General features: G+C 40.3%; 1 protein-coding gene and 1 long non-coding RNA gene across 4 annotated transcripts in view; one reads left to right on the top strand and one right to left on the bottom strand.

Annotated features, from left to right (window-relative positions):
• The window catches only part of VRK1 (VRK serine/threonine kinase 1), an 84320-nt gene extending 69115 nt beyond the window's left edge, over positions 1-15205 (bottom strand). Inside the window, exon 1 of one of the 3 annotated variants that reach the window (XM_004055669.5) lies at positions 15053-15205. The gene's annotated coding sequence lies outside the window, so the exon portion shown is untranslated. The remainder of the gene's footprint in view (positions 1-15052) is intronic. The other 2 variants (XM_019010197.3, XM_063698174.1) reach the window with 2 other exon arrangements.
• On the top strand, positions 6955-8323 carry LOC129526543 (uncharacterized). The gene is made up of 3 exons (XR_008671217.2): positions 6955-7041; positions 7451-7481; positions 8160-8323. It is a non-coding gene; the product is annotated as an uncharacterized lncRNA (long non-coding RNA).
• Positions 15206-18504: the final 3299 nt, after the last annotated feature.

Below are 18504 nucleotides of genomic sequence, written 5' to 3'. Positions count from 1 at the left end.
CAGTAACAAGTTTTGGTAGGATCTAGAGAGATCTGAATCCATACATATTGTTAGTAAGAATATAAAACAATACAGCCACTTTGGGAAAGTTTGGTAGTCCCTAAAAAACTTAAAGAATTACCTAGGTATACTCAAGAGAAATGAAAACACATACCCACACAACAACTTGTATATAAATGTCCATAGCAGCACTAATCATAATAGTCAAAAAGTAAAAGCAACCCCAAAGTCCTTCAACTGATGAATGGATAAATCAAATCTGGTACATCTATACAATGGAATATTATTCAGCAATAAAAAGAAATAAAGTATTAACACACATACAACAGGGATGAACCCTGAACACATGTTAAGAAACCGGTCACAAAACACTACATATTGTATGATTCCAATTATGTAAAATTTCCAGAATTGATAAATTTATAGACAAAACTATTCGTGGTTTCTTAGAGATCAGGTAGGGAATGGAGAATGACTGTTAATGAGTAGGGGGTTTTAGTACTGATGAAAGCATTCTAAAATTAGATTATGGTGATGGTTACAGTCCTGTGCATACACTAAAAGCTACTGAATTATACCTTTTAATGAATGAATTGTATGGTATGTAAGTTATATCTCACTAAAGCTGTTTGCTTTAAAAAAAAAAAAGGTTAATGAGAGGGAAAATGTGATAGCAAGGATAACAAAGAAAAATAGCTACACTGGATTATAGCGTTCTGTGGAAACTAAACTAAATCTTTTCAAAGAAGGGTTAAAAGCACCTCAAAGCAGGCCACTAAGAACATAAAGAAACCAGCAAATGGTAGATTTTCTGTTCTGTCATCCAGGGTAGTTCCTGACTCACTCTTCTTAGAGACACAAACATATTACACAGTAATTTGGAACGTATGCCACTTTCCAAGATGGAAGAGAGAATTTGCCAAGACTACAACTCACTGATCTTGAATGATTTCTGCTGATTCATGAAACTCTATGCTGTGTATGTGATTCTTAAAAGTTCAAGTACAAAACTGAAGGTAGGGACAAGTAAGATGAATAGTATGTGCAGATGACTTTCAAAAATGGAATTTGCTCCTTTCTGTAGGAGATAGCTAATTTTTTTGTTAATGGAATTGGTGTCTTCTACCATGACTTACTAAAGAAAGCATGATGAGCTCCTGGCAAGGGACACAGTACATTTAAGATCAGAGGCTGGGCGCGGTGGCTCACACCTGTAATCCCTGCACTTTGGGAGGCCAAGGTGAGTGGATCACTTGAGGTCAGGAGTTCAAGACCAGCCTGGCCAACATGGTGAGATCCCATCTCCACTAAAAATTCAAAAAATTAGCTGGGCGTGGTGGCGTGCGCCTGTAATCCCAGCTACTTGGGAGGCTGAGGTGGGAGAACCGCTTGAACCCAGGAGGCGAAGGTTGCAGTGAGCCGAGATAGCGCCACTGCACTATCGACAGAGTGAGACTCCATCTCAAAAAAAATTAAAAAAAAAAAAAAATCAGAAGAACAGGTGATCTTGGACTTGCCAACGTGATCAATAAAACTATCTTTCATCAGCAGCTAAGTTCTAGATGGCACATTCGAACTGGGAACAACATAAAGCTGGGAGATGTTATGAATATTTTAGATAACACAATCCAGATATAAGAAGATTCTAACAAGCCTCAATACAACTACAAAAGTAGGTAGAGATCTAGCAAACCACAGTCAGAATGAAAATCAGAAAACATTCCATTCAAATCCTTCATTTCACATATGAAGCTGAGTCAAGAGGGATTTAAGAATATGCCCAAGTGCAGAAGGCTCATTAAAGGAAATCTAAGGTGGAGAATACTGGAATCCTAACTCCCAGGCTTGTGTCCACCAGACCCAATGCCACCTGCTACTACTTGTATAGATAACCATATGAAAAAAGTAAAAGAAGGCTTGATCCCTACCTCATAACACACAAACAAATTCCTGGGGACTTTGACCTAAATCTGAAAGGCAAAATACTAAAGCTTCTAGAAGATAACATAAGAAAACAGCTTCATCACCCTGGAGTAGCAAAAACTTCTTAAACACAAAAAAACACTACCCATAAAGGAAAAGATGGATACATTGGAATTGATTAAAATTTAGAATTTCAGTTCATCAAAAACTTTATGAGAGTGAAATGACAAGCTGTAAGACAGGAAGATATTTTTATAATTCACATATTCGACAAAGGATTCATATCCAGATACCTTATAAACTCCACATTTCAATAAGAAAAAAGACAACCCAATCTGTTGAAAATGGACAAAAGACTTGAACAGGAACTTTATAACAGAGGGTATCCAAATGGCCAACAAGCATATGAAGAAGTGCTCAAATTATCAGTGATTAGAGAAATGCCCATGAAAACCACACTAAGATCTTCTATACAGCCACTAGTGATTAATTTTTTGTAATATTTAACTGACAATATCAAGGGAAGCAAAGCTGCAGAGTAACCGGAACTTTCATATGTTGGTAAAAGTATAAATAGGTACAACAAGGATGAAAAACAGTTTGGCAGTGTCTATTAAAACTAGACACGTGGCCAGGTACAGTGGCTTACACCTGTAACCCCAGCACTTAGGGAGGCCAAAGCAGGTAGATCACTTGAGGTCAGGAGTTGGAGACCAGTCTGGCCAACATGGAGAAACCCTGTCTCTACTAAAAATACAAAAAGGAGCCAGGCGTGGTGGCAGGCGCCTATAATCCCAGCTATTTGTGAGACTGAGGCAGGAGAATCACTTGAACCTGGGAGGCAGAGGTTGCAGTAAGACAAGATCATACCACTGCACTCCAGCCTGCATGACAAAGGGAGACTTCGTTTCAGAAAAAAAAAAAAAAAAAGCAAGCAAGCAAGCAAGCTAGATGCATATACATTTTGACCAGGAATTCTACTCCTACATATATACCCAACCAAAATGAATATAAAAGTATGCCAAAAGATACATACATATACATATGTATATGATTATAGCAACATTGTTCATAACTGCCTCAAAATAGAAACTATTCAAATACCTAAAATGGAATGAATAAATGAATTTTGCTATGTAATTTGTGGTAGTTTTAAAAAATGACCACAAATTCTTTGACACACCTCTCATAAAGACATGAGGTCTATGTCCCCTCCCCTTCAATCCAGGCAGGCTGTGTCTTTGTCAACCAATAGAGTATGGTGGAGGTGAGATAATATGACTTCTGAAGATAAGCCACTCTCAGGAAGCTTCCTCTGGACACTCAGCCAACATGCTGTGAAAAGCCAAAACCTCCTGACCCCACATGTAGGTTTGGTCAATAGTATCAGATGATCCCAGTCTTCTAGACGTTCTAGTCAAGGTACTCAGCCAACATGCTGTGAAAAGCCAAAACCTCCTGACCCCACATGTAGGTTTGGTCAATAGTATCAGATGATCTCAGTCTTCTAGACGTTCTAGTCAAGGTACCATACACGAAAGTGGAGAAGCCTCTAAATGATTCTAGACCCCAAGCATTGTAGGGCAGTGATAAGCCATAACCACCAAATTCCCAATCCACAGAATCCGTGAGCATAATAAAATGGTTGTTATTTTACACCACTAAGTTTGGAGTGGTGTGTTATGCAATAACCAATAATCAAAACTAGTGTGTTATGCAGGGATAGATAACCACAACTACAGAGCTATTTTTAAAAATAACAAACTACATGCAACAACATGAATGAATCTCAGACACAACATCGAGTAAAAGAAGTCAAGCAAAAAAAAAAAAAAAAGTCCAGAGGGCATTATTCCATTTACACATGAGTTCAAAACCAGGTAAAAATATAGTTATGTAAGTCAGAATCGTGTTTACCTTGGGTGGGAGTAACTACTGTCTGCAAGATATCCCCACATAATCTGGGCTTCTGGAGTGCTAGAAAATGAGTATCTTGATCTGGGTAGTAGTGATTACAGGGTGTTCACTTTGTAAAACTTTAAAAATAATTGAGCTTGATGCTTGTGCACCTTTTTGTTACACTTCAAAAAAATTTTTTTAATCAATGGAACTTGGTAACCCAAAGAGGCAACGGTATGAGGGAGAAATAAAGGATGACTTCCAAGTCTTCAGGAATGACTGACTAGGCAGTTCCATAAACTGAACAATTAAACAAAAACAGGGGCAGAAAGCAGGGACCATGTCCTATTCATTTTTTATTCAAATACCTACCACAGTACTTAACACAGAGTCACTCCAGCATTACAAGATACTCTTATTATTTTCATCCCAACTTTTTGACCACCACTTCTTGGTCTCCTTTCTTACTTCCTTTCTGCCCAGCTGCCTCTTAATATTGGTATTACCCAGGCTTCCATACTCAATCTCTTTTCAATCACATGCACACACACACACACACACACACACACACACACACACACACAGAGAGAGAGAGAGAGAGATGGAGAGAGGGAGAGAGTGAGGGAGAGAGAGAGACAGAGAGAGAGAGAGAGGGAGAGACAGAGAGAGAGAGAGAGAAAGAGAGAGACAGAGAGAGAGAGTGATTTCTTTCTCTTGTATTTCCAATCTCAGTGCATAGCATCATCACATACATGTTCTTTTAGGCTAGAAACTTCCAATTAAACCAAGAACTAGGATTCCAAAATATCTTTAAAAGTTGCAGTTAGCTAAATTCAATAAAAAGAAATTTAACAAGACAAACATAAGCTCCCATGGTTGGACCCCAAAACTAATGCATACAAACAGGATGAAAAGACATAGCTTAGACAGATGCAGGGATTTTATTCAACTTTACGTTCAATGTATGATGTGGTCACAAAAGGATATAGCTAATATTAATAAAATTATGTAGAAGAAGGAAGGTGATATTCTTCCCTTAACTCACAGAAGAAAAGTGTTGTATCTAGAACAAGAGATACAACTCTATTTCTCACGTATCAAGCCATGTCTGGAGCACAGAATTCAATTCAAAGCACTACAGTTTAAAATGAAATTTTTTTAAAAAGAGGAAAGCCACCAATGTGGTAAACTGACATGAAACCATGCCATGTAAGGAATAGCTAATGAACTGGAGATGTTTCAAATCAAAAAGACTGAGAATACTTGATGACTATTTTCACATATTTGAAAGGATGTTACGTGGAAGAGGGATTCAGCCTGTTCCACATTTCTCCAAAAGGCAGAAGTGAGTAGAAGAAATTAAGTAGACTTCCACTCAATGTAAGAAAGAACTTTCTAACGGTCAAAACTTTAATAAAAATAGGATAGGCTGTCTCTAGAGCAGTGGTTCTCAACCAGAGATGATTCTGTCTCTGTAGCCAGAGATGCTACTAAACATCCCACAGTGCAGAGAACAAACAGTGACCCATGTAAAATGTCAACAGTCCCATGGTTGAGAAATTCTGCCCTAGAGATAGTGAGTTCTCTGTCGTTGGAGGCATTTCGTCATAGACCAGACCATGTGATGATGTCACCAGAATGGTGGGCCAGGAATGGTGGCTTGTCATTCCAGCTACTCAGGAGGAGGATCATTTGCTCCCAGGAAATCAAGGTGGCAGTGAGCTATGATCGCACCACTGCACTCCAGCCTGGTTGACAGAGCGAGAGGAAGGGAAGGAGGGAAGGAGGGAAGGAAGGGAGGAAGGGAGGAAGGGAGGGAGGGAGGGAGGGAGGGAGGAAGGGAGGGAGGGAGGGAGGGGAATGATGGGAAGTGAGAGTGAATTGAAAAAAGTTTTGTTTCAGATACCTCTCCAGAGAAAAATACCTTCAGGTATATCAAAGTGAAAATGATGATGATGACAAACATTTATTGAACACTTACTGTGGGCCAGACATTACACCAAATGACTCATGTATACAGTTTGCAGTTAATTCTCTCAACAACTCTAAGATAGGTATTACTTTACCTTGATTTGATGCTAAATTGAATTGCTCTAATGTCACACAGCAGTCAATATTTGAACTAGATCTACCTGACCCAATTTTATATGTCACTGTCCAAAGCATAAACATCAAATGACTTTCAAAGCTTTCACACTCTGGAAAAGAAATGAACAAGCACATATTCCACAAGTATCAGGACAATGTCTGAACAGGTTTGTACTCACTGTAAACCTAGCTGGCTAGGAGAAAGAGGAAAGGATTATTTGAAGTAGTCCTGTGATGAAGAAGAGAACAATTATCCTGATTGTCCCCAATTGCCTACTTCTGTAAGAGCCAAGAAGCTCTTATATACCCATGGAGGATGGGATTAATGATGACATCCCTTTATCCATAGGCGTGAAAGCTCAGGATGGACAGACGTTTGAACATCCCTGACTGGGAATCCTGCCCTTAACAAATACACTAGATGCAGATACATGGTTTCTTGGCTGCCTATACTCACGCCCATCTGTCAGGATGGCAGTATGCCTGCTCACATGTTGGTCAAACTGTCACTAGGGCATAGGTGCCAAGCAATGATAGTTTTAAATGGGCAGCTTGCATAGAACTATAAGAGCTTGCTCTTCTGCAGAAAAAAAAAAAAGAAAAATTCTCTGTGATAATACTGAAGGGCTGCAAATCACAAGTGAAATATTCTTGGTCAATCTCAACATTTCAGTGGAAAAAAAGATCTAGACAAGTAGAAAAGAATCACAATAAGGAAGTTAAATCAAACAGAACAGGTACTTTAAAAACATGTCAGTTGTTGCATGAAAGCTTTTAACACTGCCCTTCTTTCATTAACATGTGTCAATGGTAACCTCTTACACTGTAAAATCCTTGCCTCAACAAGTCATCACTGATTTTTTTCTTAATGGAATGATACATTTTTCCATGTTCTAAATAGAAACAGAAATGCATTGATTTCTAGTAGTTCGACACTATACAGGTTCTATTTGTTGACTGATTATTTTTAAAACGACTTAAGTCTAATCTACAGCCATGATAATCTTTTAAATGCACAAAAGAAAGCAGAAACCAAAGAGATCCCCACAGATAAACGGCGGGGGACAGGAAGGGTATAATTTGCATGGAGAAAGAAACTAACAACTGAAGTAGGCACTAACAAAATGGAAAGTGAGTACTTTTGCTCATGAATTTAATAGGACTCGAGGGCAAAAACATAGATCTGTTATCTTTCACATCCCCCTGACTACAAGCAAAATGTTCCTATACTACATCTAGGTTTCTAGTGTATCCTTTAATATCTCACATGAAATATATAATGTCTTTACTGTCCGGAAATTCTTCCCTAAGACCAAAACCTTAAAGCTGCAATTTGAGCCATTTGTTCTTATGCAGTCCTCAGGATTTTGAAGAACAGCTGGTCATCATCATTCTCTGTATAGTTCTTCACATACAAGTATCAGGACATACTGATTAAATAACCCCTGAGTCTCCTCTTTGCCATGATAAATAAATCTGATCCCATTAACTTTTCCTCATTGGACCGATTTATGAACTCTTCATGTTTTTATCATTTCAGTTGCTCAACGCTTGGACTCTTTTCAGGCCTGGTAAGAAATGTCACCCACATCAATAATGAGCCAACGGAAACTACTCTTTTTCCCAAATGTACAACTTAATAACAGTAGCATAAATACGAAACAGTTTGGAAGTCCTGCTGACTTCGCCATATCCATCACTGAGGACAGTAGCAAAAGTTTGAAATCCAGCACTGCCTTCTAGAAAATACTAGGAATTTATAACATTCTGAAGTAACACCACTTTTTTAGCTTTCTGGCAGATATTTGTAAAACAAAGTAGTAAGTCAAGGGTCATGATTATATCCTGTTCTTCCTACCAACGTATCACTGCCACAAATGGTCCTAAAACAACTTCTCTTTAATACCATTTCTATCATACAATTTTCCTGATTAAGAATATACAGCACCTTCCAATAGCCAATGAAACTGATTACAAATGCTTCAATCTAGCCAGAAGTTTATATACTCTTTCTTTTTCACAAACCAATGATCCTTCCTTTACTTCACTACTTCCCTTCACTTGCATGACTCCCAAAAACAGCCAGTTCTTATTTTCTCTAGAACAGATCTTTGCCCATGTTATTCTCTAAAATGTTTTCCCACTTTTTCCAGACTCCAGCCATGTTATACCTTCAATAAACCTGTATTTATTAATAGTTAATTGCTCATTCATTTCTTCCTGTCTTTGTTTTGATACCTAATTTACAGTATATGGCCAACTGATTTTTGATTTTTAAAACTTATTGAATGGAGAAAGGGTAGACTTTTCAACAAATGGTTTTGGAACAACTGGACATCCATGGACAAAAGGAAAAGAAAAATGTACCAAGATCTAAAGCTCACATCCTGTGCAAAAATGAAACCAAAAAGGATCACGGATCTAAATGTAAGACATATAAGGGTAAAACAGTTAGAAGAAAAAATGAGAACATCCTCCTGACCTAGAGTTAGGCAGAGAGTTCTAAGATAGGCACTAAAAACACGATCCATATATTGAGAAGTTGGACTTTAACAAAATTTAAAACTCTTTTGCTGCTAAAGACACTGTAAGAGAATGAAAAGACAAGCCAGAGACTGAGAGAATATATTTACAAATCATATATTTGGCAAAGGATTTTGTATACACAACATATAAAGAATGCTCTAAAATCAGTAAGAAAACAAACCAATCACAAAACGGGTAAAAGACTTGAACAGACAAATCACCAAAAAAAATATGAATGGCAAATAAGCACATGAAATCATCAGCCATTAGGATGCAAATTAAAGCCATGACAAGATACCAGTACGCACAAAAAATATCACCAATACCAAATGGTAGTGAGGTTGTGGAGAAACTGTATCTCTCAAACACAGCAACACCCCCTTCATCTGTGAGGGATACATTCCAAAGCTCTCAGTGGATACCTTAAATGGTGGAGAGTATGGAGAGTATCGAACCCTACATAAATACGTTTTTTCCTATACATACATTAGATAGACATACTTATGATGAAGCTTAATTTATAAATTGGAGCCAGTTAAGAGATTAACAACAATACTAAGAGTAATTATAACAATATGTCAGCGGCCGGATGCAGTGGCTCACTCCCTGCAGTCCTAGCACTTTGGGAGGCAGAGGCAGGCGGATCACCTGAAGTCAGGAGTTCGAGACCAGCCTGGCCAACATGGTGAAACCCCGTCTCTACTTAAAATGCAAAAATTTGCGGGGCGTGGCAGCAGGCGCCTGTGACCCAGCTACTAGGGAGGCTGAGGCAAGAGAATCGCTTGACCCTGGGAGGCGGAGGTTGCAGTGAGCTGAGATCACCATTGCACTCCAGCCTGGGGGACAAGATAAGAGACCTGCCTCAAAAAAAAAAAAAAAAAAAAAAAAAAAAAATGCCAGCATCACTAGTCTTGCACTTGGGGTCACTACTAAGTACAATAAGGGATTCTCAAACACAAGCACCAAGACACCAGACAGTCAATCTGATAACCAAGAGTGACTAACTACCTGGTGGGTAGTATATACAGTGTGGATATGCTGGACAAAGGGATGATTTACACCCCACCTGGGACAGAATAAGAGGGCTCAAGATTTCATCACTATATGACCCAGCAGTTGAACTTCTAGATATTTATTCTAGAACAATTAAAACTTACAGTCACAAAAGAACCTGTACATTAATGTTCATAGCAGCTTTACCTGCAATCACCAAAAACCAGAAACAACCCACATGGCCTTCCATGGGTAAATGGTTAAATGTGATACAGCCATAAAATGGACAAGCACTGTGCAATTATCAAAAGCAGGAAAGTGACACTAATACAATATTCATCACTGAACTACTTATTGAAATGTCAGCTTTTACATTCTTTTGTGTGTCTAATTCTAGGACATTGTGTCATGTGTACAGATTCATGTAACCATCACCATAAACAAGACACTGAACTGTTCTATCATCTCAAAGAAAGTCAGCCCTAACCCCAGCAAAACCGGTCTGTTCTGCATTTCTATAATTTTGTCATTTTGAGAATCCTATATAAATGGAATCATACAATCTCTGAGACTGGCTTTTTTCACTCAATACAATGCCCTTAAACTCCAACCAAGTTGCTGCATGAACCAACAGTTTGTTTCTTTTTTTGATGGTGGTGTTCTACCGCAAGACTATCACATTTAATTTAACCATTCACCCACTGAAGGACATGTGAGTTGTTTCTGGTTTTTAGCTATTATAAACAAGGCTTCTAAGAGCATTCATGTACAGGTTTTTTTGTGAACGTTTTTATTTCTCTAGGATAAAGGCTCAGGAGTGCAATTGCTGGATTGTGTGTCAAATGTACGTTTAACTTTTCGAGAAATTACCAAACTAATTTCCAGAGTGGTTATATCATTTTACATTCCTACCAGCAACATATGAAAGATAAATTTTAGAGTCAGCATTTCTAAAGTATTTTCTGCAAGTCTGAAAAAACAAGATAAACTTCTTAAATGTTATAACCTGAACTTATTTTTAAAAAATTAATTTTAAAACTTTCTTCCTGATTCCCAAATAACAGATTACCTCTAAGAAAAAAATGTATACAGCTGACCCTTGAACAACATGAGTGTGAACTGTGCAGGTCCACTTATACACAGATTTTCTTCTGCCTCTGCCACTTCAAGACAGCAAGACCAACCTCTCCTCTTGTTCCTCCTCCTGAGCCTACTCAACACCAAGACAATGAGGATGAAGACCTTTAAGATGGCCCACTTCCGCTTCATGAACAATAAATATATTTGCTCTTTCTTAGGGTTTTCTTAATAATATTTTCTTTTCTCTAGCTTATTGTATTGTAAGAATATAGCATATAGTACATATACAAATATGTGTTAATTGTTTATGCTATTGGTAGGGCTTCTGGTCAACAGGCTATGAGTGGTTAAGCTTTTGAGGAGTCAAAGCTTATACATGGATTTTCAACTGCGTGGGGGTCAGCACTCCCAACCCCTGAGTTGTTCAAGGGTACACTGTAATTACATATAATCTCTATGTTGATAGCTGTTGCCAAATTACATAGTAAACTGCAATAAGATGTGAAAAAAGCAACTCTAAAGACTACAGTAGAAACATTAAAAGTTTCTCTCCCTGTGTCTTCCAGACACATTCTATAAAGACTTAAGGTCTAATAGTTCTTTCTAACACTTAATATTGTGAAACGCAATCACAATGCACTAATACTTAGTGTCATCAAATGATGACTTTTCTTTAGCTGTCACTTGATAAAAACAATCTAAGAAAAGCAATTAACCTGAAATAAAGCTGTGGTTATCTTAGCTATGTCTAACTTCATGGTTTGTTTAATTTTAGATATAAATGACAATTAGATAATGCAATCTCTTTCGGATTCTTAAAGCAAGTATCTAAGTCTAGAGCAGACATATCTGCCGACATACAAACAGCCAGACAGACGGTCCTCAAAAAGAAAATAAAATAAATACACAGAAAGAAATTATAAGGTCCCTGGAACAGTGGAATGAGGCTGCTCATGTTCCTAATGACTTTCCGTTCTCATGTTTAGTCCCCTGCAGGACCAACTATATTGTTCCTGATACTGAGCTCCACAAGACACGTGTCCTTCCATTATCAGTATGATATTTGCTTTAAAAGTATATGACAGACCATTCCCAAATCTCAAATTTAATTTGCTTGTGCTTGCAATTTAATTATTTACTTCATCTAGTATATCTTCCCATTTAATGAATAACTTACCAATAAACATTTTAGTATACACGTTTAATATTCATCTTAAATATTTGCCAGTGTGAACAGTATCTACCTTAATTTTCAAATCCTAGAGCACTGGTTCCCATCCTATGGGCAAGAAACCCATAGAGAGATAGGAGTAACTGCAAAGAATCATCAAAATCCATATACTTACCTAAAGACTAAATAAATGTGATTCACAAACATATATGTTTCCAAGCTGACAAAGATACTGTGGCTAATAAAAATCTTAATAAATTTCCTGAAGAATGTTGGTAAAAGTAGAGCAGTTTCTTCTCATCAGTATTTATTGATGAATACTAAAAATCTAACTCCTAATATGGGAGAAGGGCCATCGCTCGTACCTCTCTAGATTTTCTAGAGAGCTTTTCTTTTTTAAAGTGTTGCCCATATGTCACTCAGAACAAGAGGAGTAGGATGTGCTTGAATTTGAGTGCAAAGATTTAAGACAACATTGGGAGAGATGGAGCAGGAGTAATTGGGAAAGTGCATGAAATTACTTCAAAACAGCAACTTCAGAATGCTGGGTGCTTAAATATCACTCAAGCACCAAAGGGAAAAAATTCAAAGGACAGAGCCCTCTGCATCTTTATAATGGCAAGTAGAAATATATTCACAGGAATTTTGATCAAAAGAGCCAAACTTATCCTAGAGTAAAAATACATCTTGGTTACAACACCTACCTAAATGTTTTATTAGGGTTCTATCACCCTTTTAAATTAATCTTGTACCTTTATTAAACATTTTCTACATTTTAACATTAATAGTGCAGTTTTTCAAATGCGCCCTACACATTTATTGGATTATTCTGTGCTGGATGCTAGATAAAGTTAAAAAAAAAAAAAAAAAAAAGACGTACACTAATTTAAAACAAAGAAAACTTGCTTCAGCAAAACACTACAATAGCAATAGACTTTGCACCTAGCACAATTCCTTGTAAATAGGGGGCACGTGATCTCTGCTGAATAAATGAGTCCATTTCTCCTTACTCCGAAAAATAACCCTGGCAAGCATGTAAAATATCCTACCAGTCTGAAAAATATTCTCCAGTCCTATTCAGCTACCAATCCATTCTCAGAACCCATCAAGAGCAATTTTCATGAAAGCCTCACTCACACGCACAAAGAGGCAGCATTTAATTCCCATTAGGCTCACTGCCTGATCTATGGAGATATAAGCATTTGCACATTTGCATAAATTCAGGAGACATCCTTCATTTGATATAAGGTAAATCTTAAAGCTTCGCTTCATTTCCAAATAAGTTTTATTTTTCAAATCAAAAATATTTTTAAAGTTTTATTTTTCAAATCATAATCCTAATCATAGTACATTATATCTTATTAGGGATGCTTTTAAGAAAAAAAAATATAGCTGTCAAAATTAAAATCTTGTTTTTTCATTTCTAGACATCTGGGACATTTCACTTATATATTTATTATTATTTCACATTAGTTCTCAAAGTTAAAAAAAAAAGCTGGCCTATTTCCTTTAAGAAATTTAATTTTAGGGTCTGTCAACATTTTGAATGCATTACTGTTATTTTTAAAATATACACTTGCATACTGGAATAAAACTTAGCATAAGCTTTCCATATAACCATTTCCTGGGCACTTACTAACTTACTATATGCCAGGCTCTATGCTTAACACATTACTCCATTATCTCATTTGTTTAACAAATATCCTCTCATAATTTTTGCAGCACTGAACATAACAAGAAGACATTGCACTATAAAACTGGTAGTTGTACTGGATACCAGAACTAAATTGACAGTAACGCCTAACACAAGTTTATTGTTATTAAATTCAAGTTGTGTTACTGTATTAACACAGAATCCGATCAGCAATGTTGAGATGTAGAGAATACCATCTGTGGTAGCATCAACAGAGAAAGCTATTATTAAGCGACTACTTAAGTTACATTCCCTTCTATAGGTAACAGATGAACATAATCTTATCTACCCAGAAATTTAATTCCAATCACTACATGCCATTTTGAAGAACATAAACGTAACCTACATAAAACGACTATATAAAGAACCCTTGCTTCCTTCGAAAATGCTTCAAAATTCTAAATTCTCCCCCAAAGTATCATGCTCAGCATGTCATAAAGAAAGGTGCCTTTATTGTCAACTCTTGAAAATAAATGCTGCCCTACTTTTTTTTACTCTTTTGAATTTCAGTCTCAACAGATGGGCAATTCCAGTTTAAAAAAAAAAAAGAAGAAGAAAAGAAAAACACACACACAATAATTAATGAAGTTCTTCAACAGTTCCCTAAAACCAACATCCTCCCAATAGCAAACTGTATTTCCAAGTTGTTCCAAGAAAGGGACACAGGAAAGGGAAGGGAAGAGTCTATACAAAGGAAAACAAAAACAAGTGACTTGAAAGAAAGGACATCAGAAAAATGGGTGGCCTCAACAGGAACCTATAGTGTCTGACTCTGCTGCTGTCTGTCGAATTTAATTCTACCACCTAAGAGTTTTGAGACGAGAACCACAATACTATTTCGGTGGTAGGAAAAACTATGCGTTGCCCCTGAATGGAGCTGCAACAGTAAAGGATGCCACCCTGCCACGTAAGGACAGAATGAGGAGAAACTGTCAAACGGGTATGAAAGTCCCTTGCAAAACACACAAGCGGCTCTAACTGCCTTGCACCAGACAGACCCTCAAGTACAAGATCATGGGGCCTCCCCGCGACGTGACAGGGAAATAACGGGCGGCCTCGCGGTCCCCAGGCCTGGCTGCTATCCTCAGGGGTCGGCCTCCCCTCTCAGGTCTCAAGTCAAAGGTCACATCCTCTGAGATGTCCTCCCGGATCACCTAACCTAAAGAGCCTCGCCCCCATCCCTCTAGCCCGCAATTGCCTGTCCCGTTTCTAAGAAAGCATTTCCGTATCCGCAAAACATCGCAGCTGCGTGTGTTGTTTCCCTTCTACAGAGTGAGCTCCGCGGGGCAGGGGCCTCGCCTGCGCTGTTCACCCGGAGCCCCGCCTGACAGAACCGGCTTCCCGGTGAGGCCCGAGGCGGCGTTTGCGAGCTCGGCCGCGACACCACGCGCGTCCAGAACGTGGAGCTCAGATGGGGGCCGGCCTGGCCAGTCCAGGCATCCCAGGGGGCGCCTGCGGGGCCTGAACGAGACAAGGAAGGAGCGGACGCCCGTGCAGGCGGAAGCCACGCGGCGGAGCCCGGTCCCGCGGGGCGGCCGAGGCTGACAGCGACTCCCGCACCCCGGTGGACCCACAGGCCGCCCGGAAGGCCCAGTGCCGGCCCCAGCCCCGGCCGCCCGCCTCCGTGCCCCCGGCTCGGCGCGCGAGTCCTCGAGCCGTGTCGCCTGCGGCCTCCCTACCCTAAGCCGCAGACCCGTCGCCTTCTGCCCAGTACGAACTTCCCGCCGCTTTCGCCGACTCGCAACTCGGCAGCGGCGCCGGCCCCTTCGCACCCTGCAGTATGGAGATTTCCCATTGGCTCGGAGGCGACGAGGAGGGGCGGGACGAGTGGTAACTCGGGGCGCGGGGCGGAGGCTACGCTAGCCCCGCGCCTCACCGGGAATGCCGGGAGCTGTGGTCCAGCGCTCCCGAGGCATCCTGGGAGTTGGAGTCTCTTAGCGGCAAAGGGAGATCCCCGTCCTTCTGCTCCCTAGTCTTCTAGGAAATATGGTTTACAGCCTTGTTCGTAGTAGCTTGATTTATTAAGTGTATTGGCAGAGAGTTGGGTGTAAAATAGGTTTCCTGTTTCTGTTAGGATTAAATGAAATAATCTATAGGCAGTACTTTAAACTTAGTTGGTGCTCAATAAATAGCAGATAGTGTTAGTATTATTCTGCCCACTCATTGATATGTGTCTAAATCCTACCTGTTTTTCGAAGCCTATTTCAAAGCATATCTCAATGTCTACCTAATCATCTATAGTGTTTCATCTGTTATCAACGTATGCCACAGTTTGCATTGTGTTTATTATTTTTATTTATTTATTTTTTTGAGACGGAGTCTCACTCTGTCGCCCAGGCTGGAGTACAGTGGCACAGTCTCGGCTCACTGCAAGCTCCGCCTCCCGGGTTCACGCCATTCTCCTGCCTCAGCCTCCCGAGTAGCTGGGACTACAGGCGCTCGCCATCACGCCCAGCTAATTTTTTTCTGTTTTTAGTAGAGACGGGGTTTCACCGTGTTAGCCAGGATGGTCTCGATCTCCTGACCTTGTGATCCGCCCGCCTTGGCCTCGCAAAGTGCTGGGATTACAGGCGTGAGCCACCGCGCCCGGCTGCATTGTGTTTATTATAATCAGCTAAGTCTCCATCACCCGTGAGACTGAGAGCTTATTGGGCACTAGGTCATTGTTCTAGGTCAAAATCACTGAAGTCACCGGCAGAGGGAGATTAACAATGAAGCCAATGAAGCATAAGCTTCAGGACCTCACTTGTGCAGGTCCCTCAATGAGTTTACATAGCTTTGGGGGTTTATTTGTCGATTTTACTTTTCTTTTTCTTTTTTTTAAAGATATAGTCTCACTTTGTCACCCAGGCTGCAATGCATTGGCGCGATCTCGGTTCACTGCAGCCACGACCTCCTGGGCTCAAGCAATCCTCCCACCTCAACCCCCCGAGTAGCTGGGATTACAGGCACAGGCCACCACTCCTGGCTAATTTTTGTATTTTTTGTAGAGACAGGGTTTGACCATGTTGCCCAGGCTGGTCTTGAACTCCTGAGCTCAAGCAATCCACCCCGCCTCAGCCTCCCAAAGTGCTAGAATTACAGGCATGAGCCACCACACCCAGCTGATTTTTCTTAAAGTAGATCCCCCAAAATTATGTGAGCTTCAGTCCCTACAAAACCTGGAATCACTCTGTCCATTAGACAGGGCAATATAGTGCCTGATGTCTTACATTTTCCCCTCCAGATACCCTCATCTGCTCCAAATACTTCTCCTGCCTGCCCTCTGCCCCAGGAAGCTGACCTCTACAAATTACTTCACGCTCCCTGTGCCCCCTGGCTTTGGGGCGTGCCCAGTGGAGAACCCCACAGAAGATTGGAGGAAAAAGAAAGGTTGGTTAGAGTAGGTTAAGCCCCTGGATCCTGACTGGCAAGGTCACCTCCAGTTGGCAGGTCCCTCAGCTGAAGGTCACTGCTCCCTGGCCCTCCCTCCAGTTTGCGGTAGTAGCCCTTCCCTTTGTGCCTCAGGTCTGGAAGTGATGACATCACGGCTGCTGCTGACCCACAAGTTACTGCTTCCTCCCTCGTGGTTCCTACCCCCAACACCATTATAAATAGTCTCATTGCAAATAACCTTCCTCAAATTATCCTATTTCGAATTATGTCATCTGCTTCCTGTTGAGACCCTAACAGAGCATGGGCAAGGTGAGCACTCGATAAAATTTGTCAGCAAAAAAGTCTCAAGATTCACACATCTCATGGGTGTGGAATCCCCCAGCAAGACTCTGTGGCCAGAATCCACTGAGAGAGAGACACACACACCCACACCCACACCCACACAAATACACACATATGTTAAGAAAACTTGGAACAGGACTTATCTGTCATAGTGTGACCATGTTCCCCTAACCTCACAATACACATGTGAAGAAACGTCCCTGTTTCCACACTGGGTTGACAATTGACTGACTTTAAAGCACAATTAAATCAGCAACAGTGTAAGGTAAGAATGGAATGTATTTATTCTGGAGCTCTTGGCCCTGGCACCCTTGGTCTGATGGCTCACTGTTAAACACTCCTTACGTGCAGCCCTGTTCCAAGGCAGTTGCCGGCACCTACAACATCATCCACACATGCTGAGATGTCTTCCCAGTGCAGAGCATGGCAGGACACCAGTCCAAGCTGCTGTCACAGAGACAACACGTCTGAAATGCTATAGATGGGGATACAACTCTCGAAGCTAGGAGACCCTTGACACATTTTTATGAGTTGATAGCTTAGTGTCAAGATCAGGGTCATACATAAGATTGACCAGTGAGGACTTGCTGTTGGTGGGCTTTAGAAATTAAGAATTGATGGCTCACGCCTATAATCCCAGCACTTTGGGAGGCCGAGGCTGGCGGATCACGAGGTTAGGAGTTTGAGATCAGCTTGGCCAACATAGTGAAACCCTGTCTCTATTAAAGATACAAAAAATCAGCTGAGTGTGGTGAGGCACCTGTAATCCCAGCTACTCAGGAGGCTGAGGCGGGAGAATCGCTTGAACCCGGGAGGCGGAGGTTGCAGTGAGCCGAGATCGCACCACTGCACTCCAGCCTGGCGACAGAGTGAGACTCCGTCTCAAAAAAAAAAAAAAAAAAAAAAAAAAAAAGAAGAAATTAAGAATTGTACTAGGCAGGAAAGGTTCCTAAAAGTAATCCTGCCATATATTCAAAATATCTATATGGTCCAAACAAATGTTTACAGAGCACTTACTGTGAGCCAGGGATTGAGCCAAATTCCAGGGATCCTGGTTTAATGCTTAAGGAGGCCCTACTATTTGTCAGGCACTGTGATTTTTCACACATATTATTTCCCCAATTCTTAGAGGGGAAAAAATCTCAAAGAATTTAGACAATGATTCTTGGTCCCCTGAATCTACTTCCAAATGTTCTTTTTACTGCCCCTTTATGCCCAGCCTCAATACATGAGGACAATTCTTACAAAGAAATAATTTTAGCACAGTGGTGGAGACTTGTACAGAATGCTATCATAGCCTAGTACTGAGATTCCTGGTTAAGGGGTCATCATGGATGAAGCAGGGTGACCTAGTGAATAAAAATTTTCTAGCTTCCCAGTAAAGGCAAACCAACTAAAAATTTATACATGGGAT

The sequence above is a fragment of the Gorilla gorilla genome, chromosome 15 (assembly GCF_029281585.2).
Source record: "Gorilla gorilla gorilla isolate KB3781 chromosome 15, NHGRI_mGorGor1-v2.1_pri, whole genome shotgun sequence".
Lineage (NCBI taxonomy): Eukaryota > Metazoa > Chordata > Mammalia > Primates > Hominidae > Gorilla > Gorilla gorilla.
Note: the sequence above shows the minus strand (reverse complement) of the source record. Positions and strands in the feature narration are given on the sequence as shown.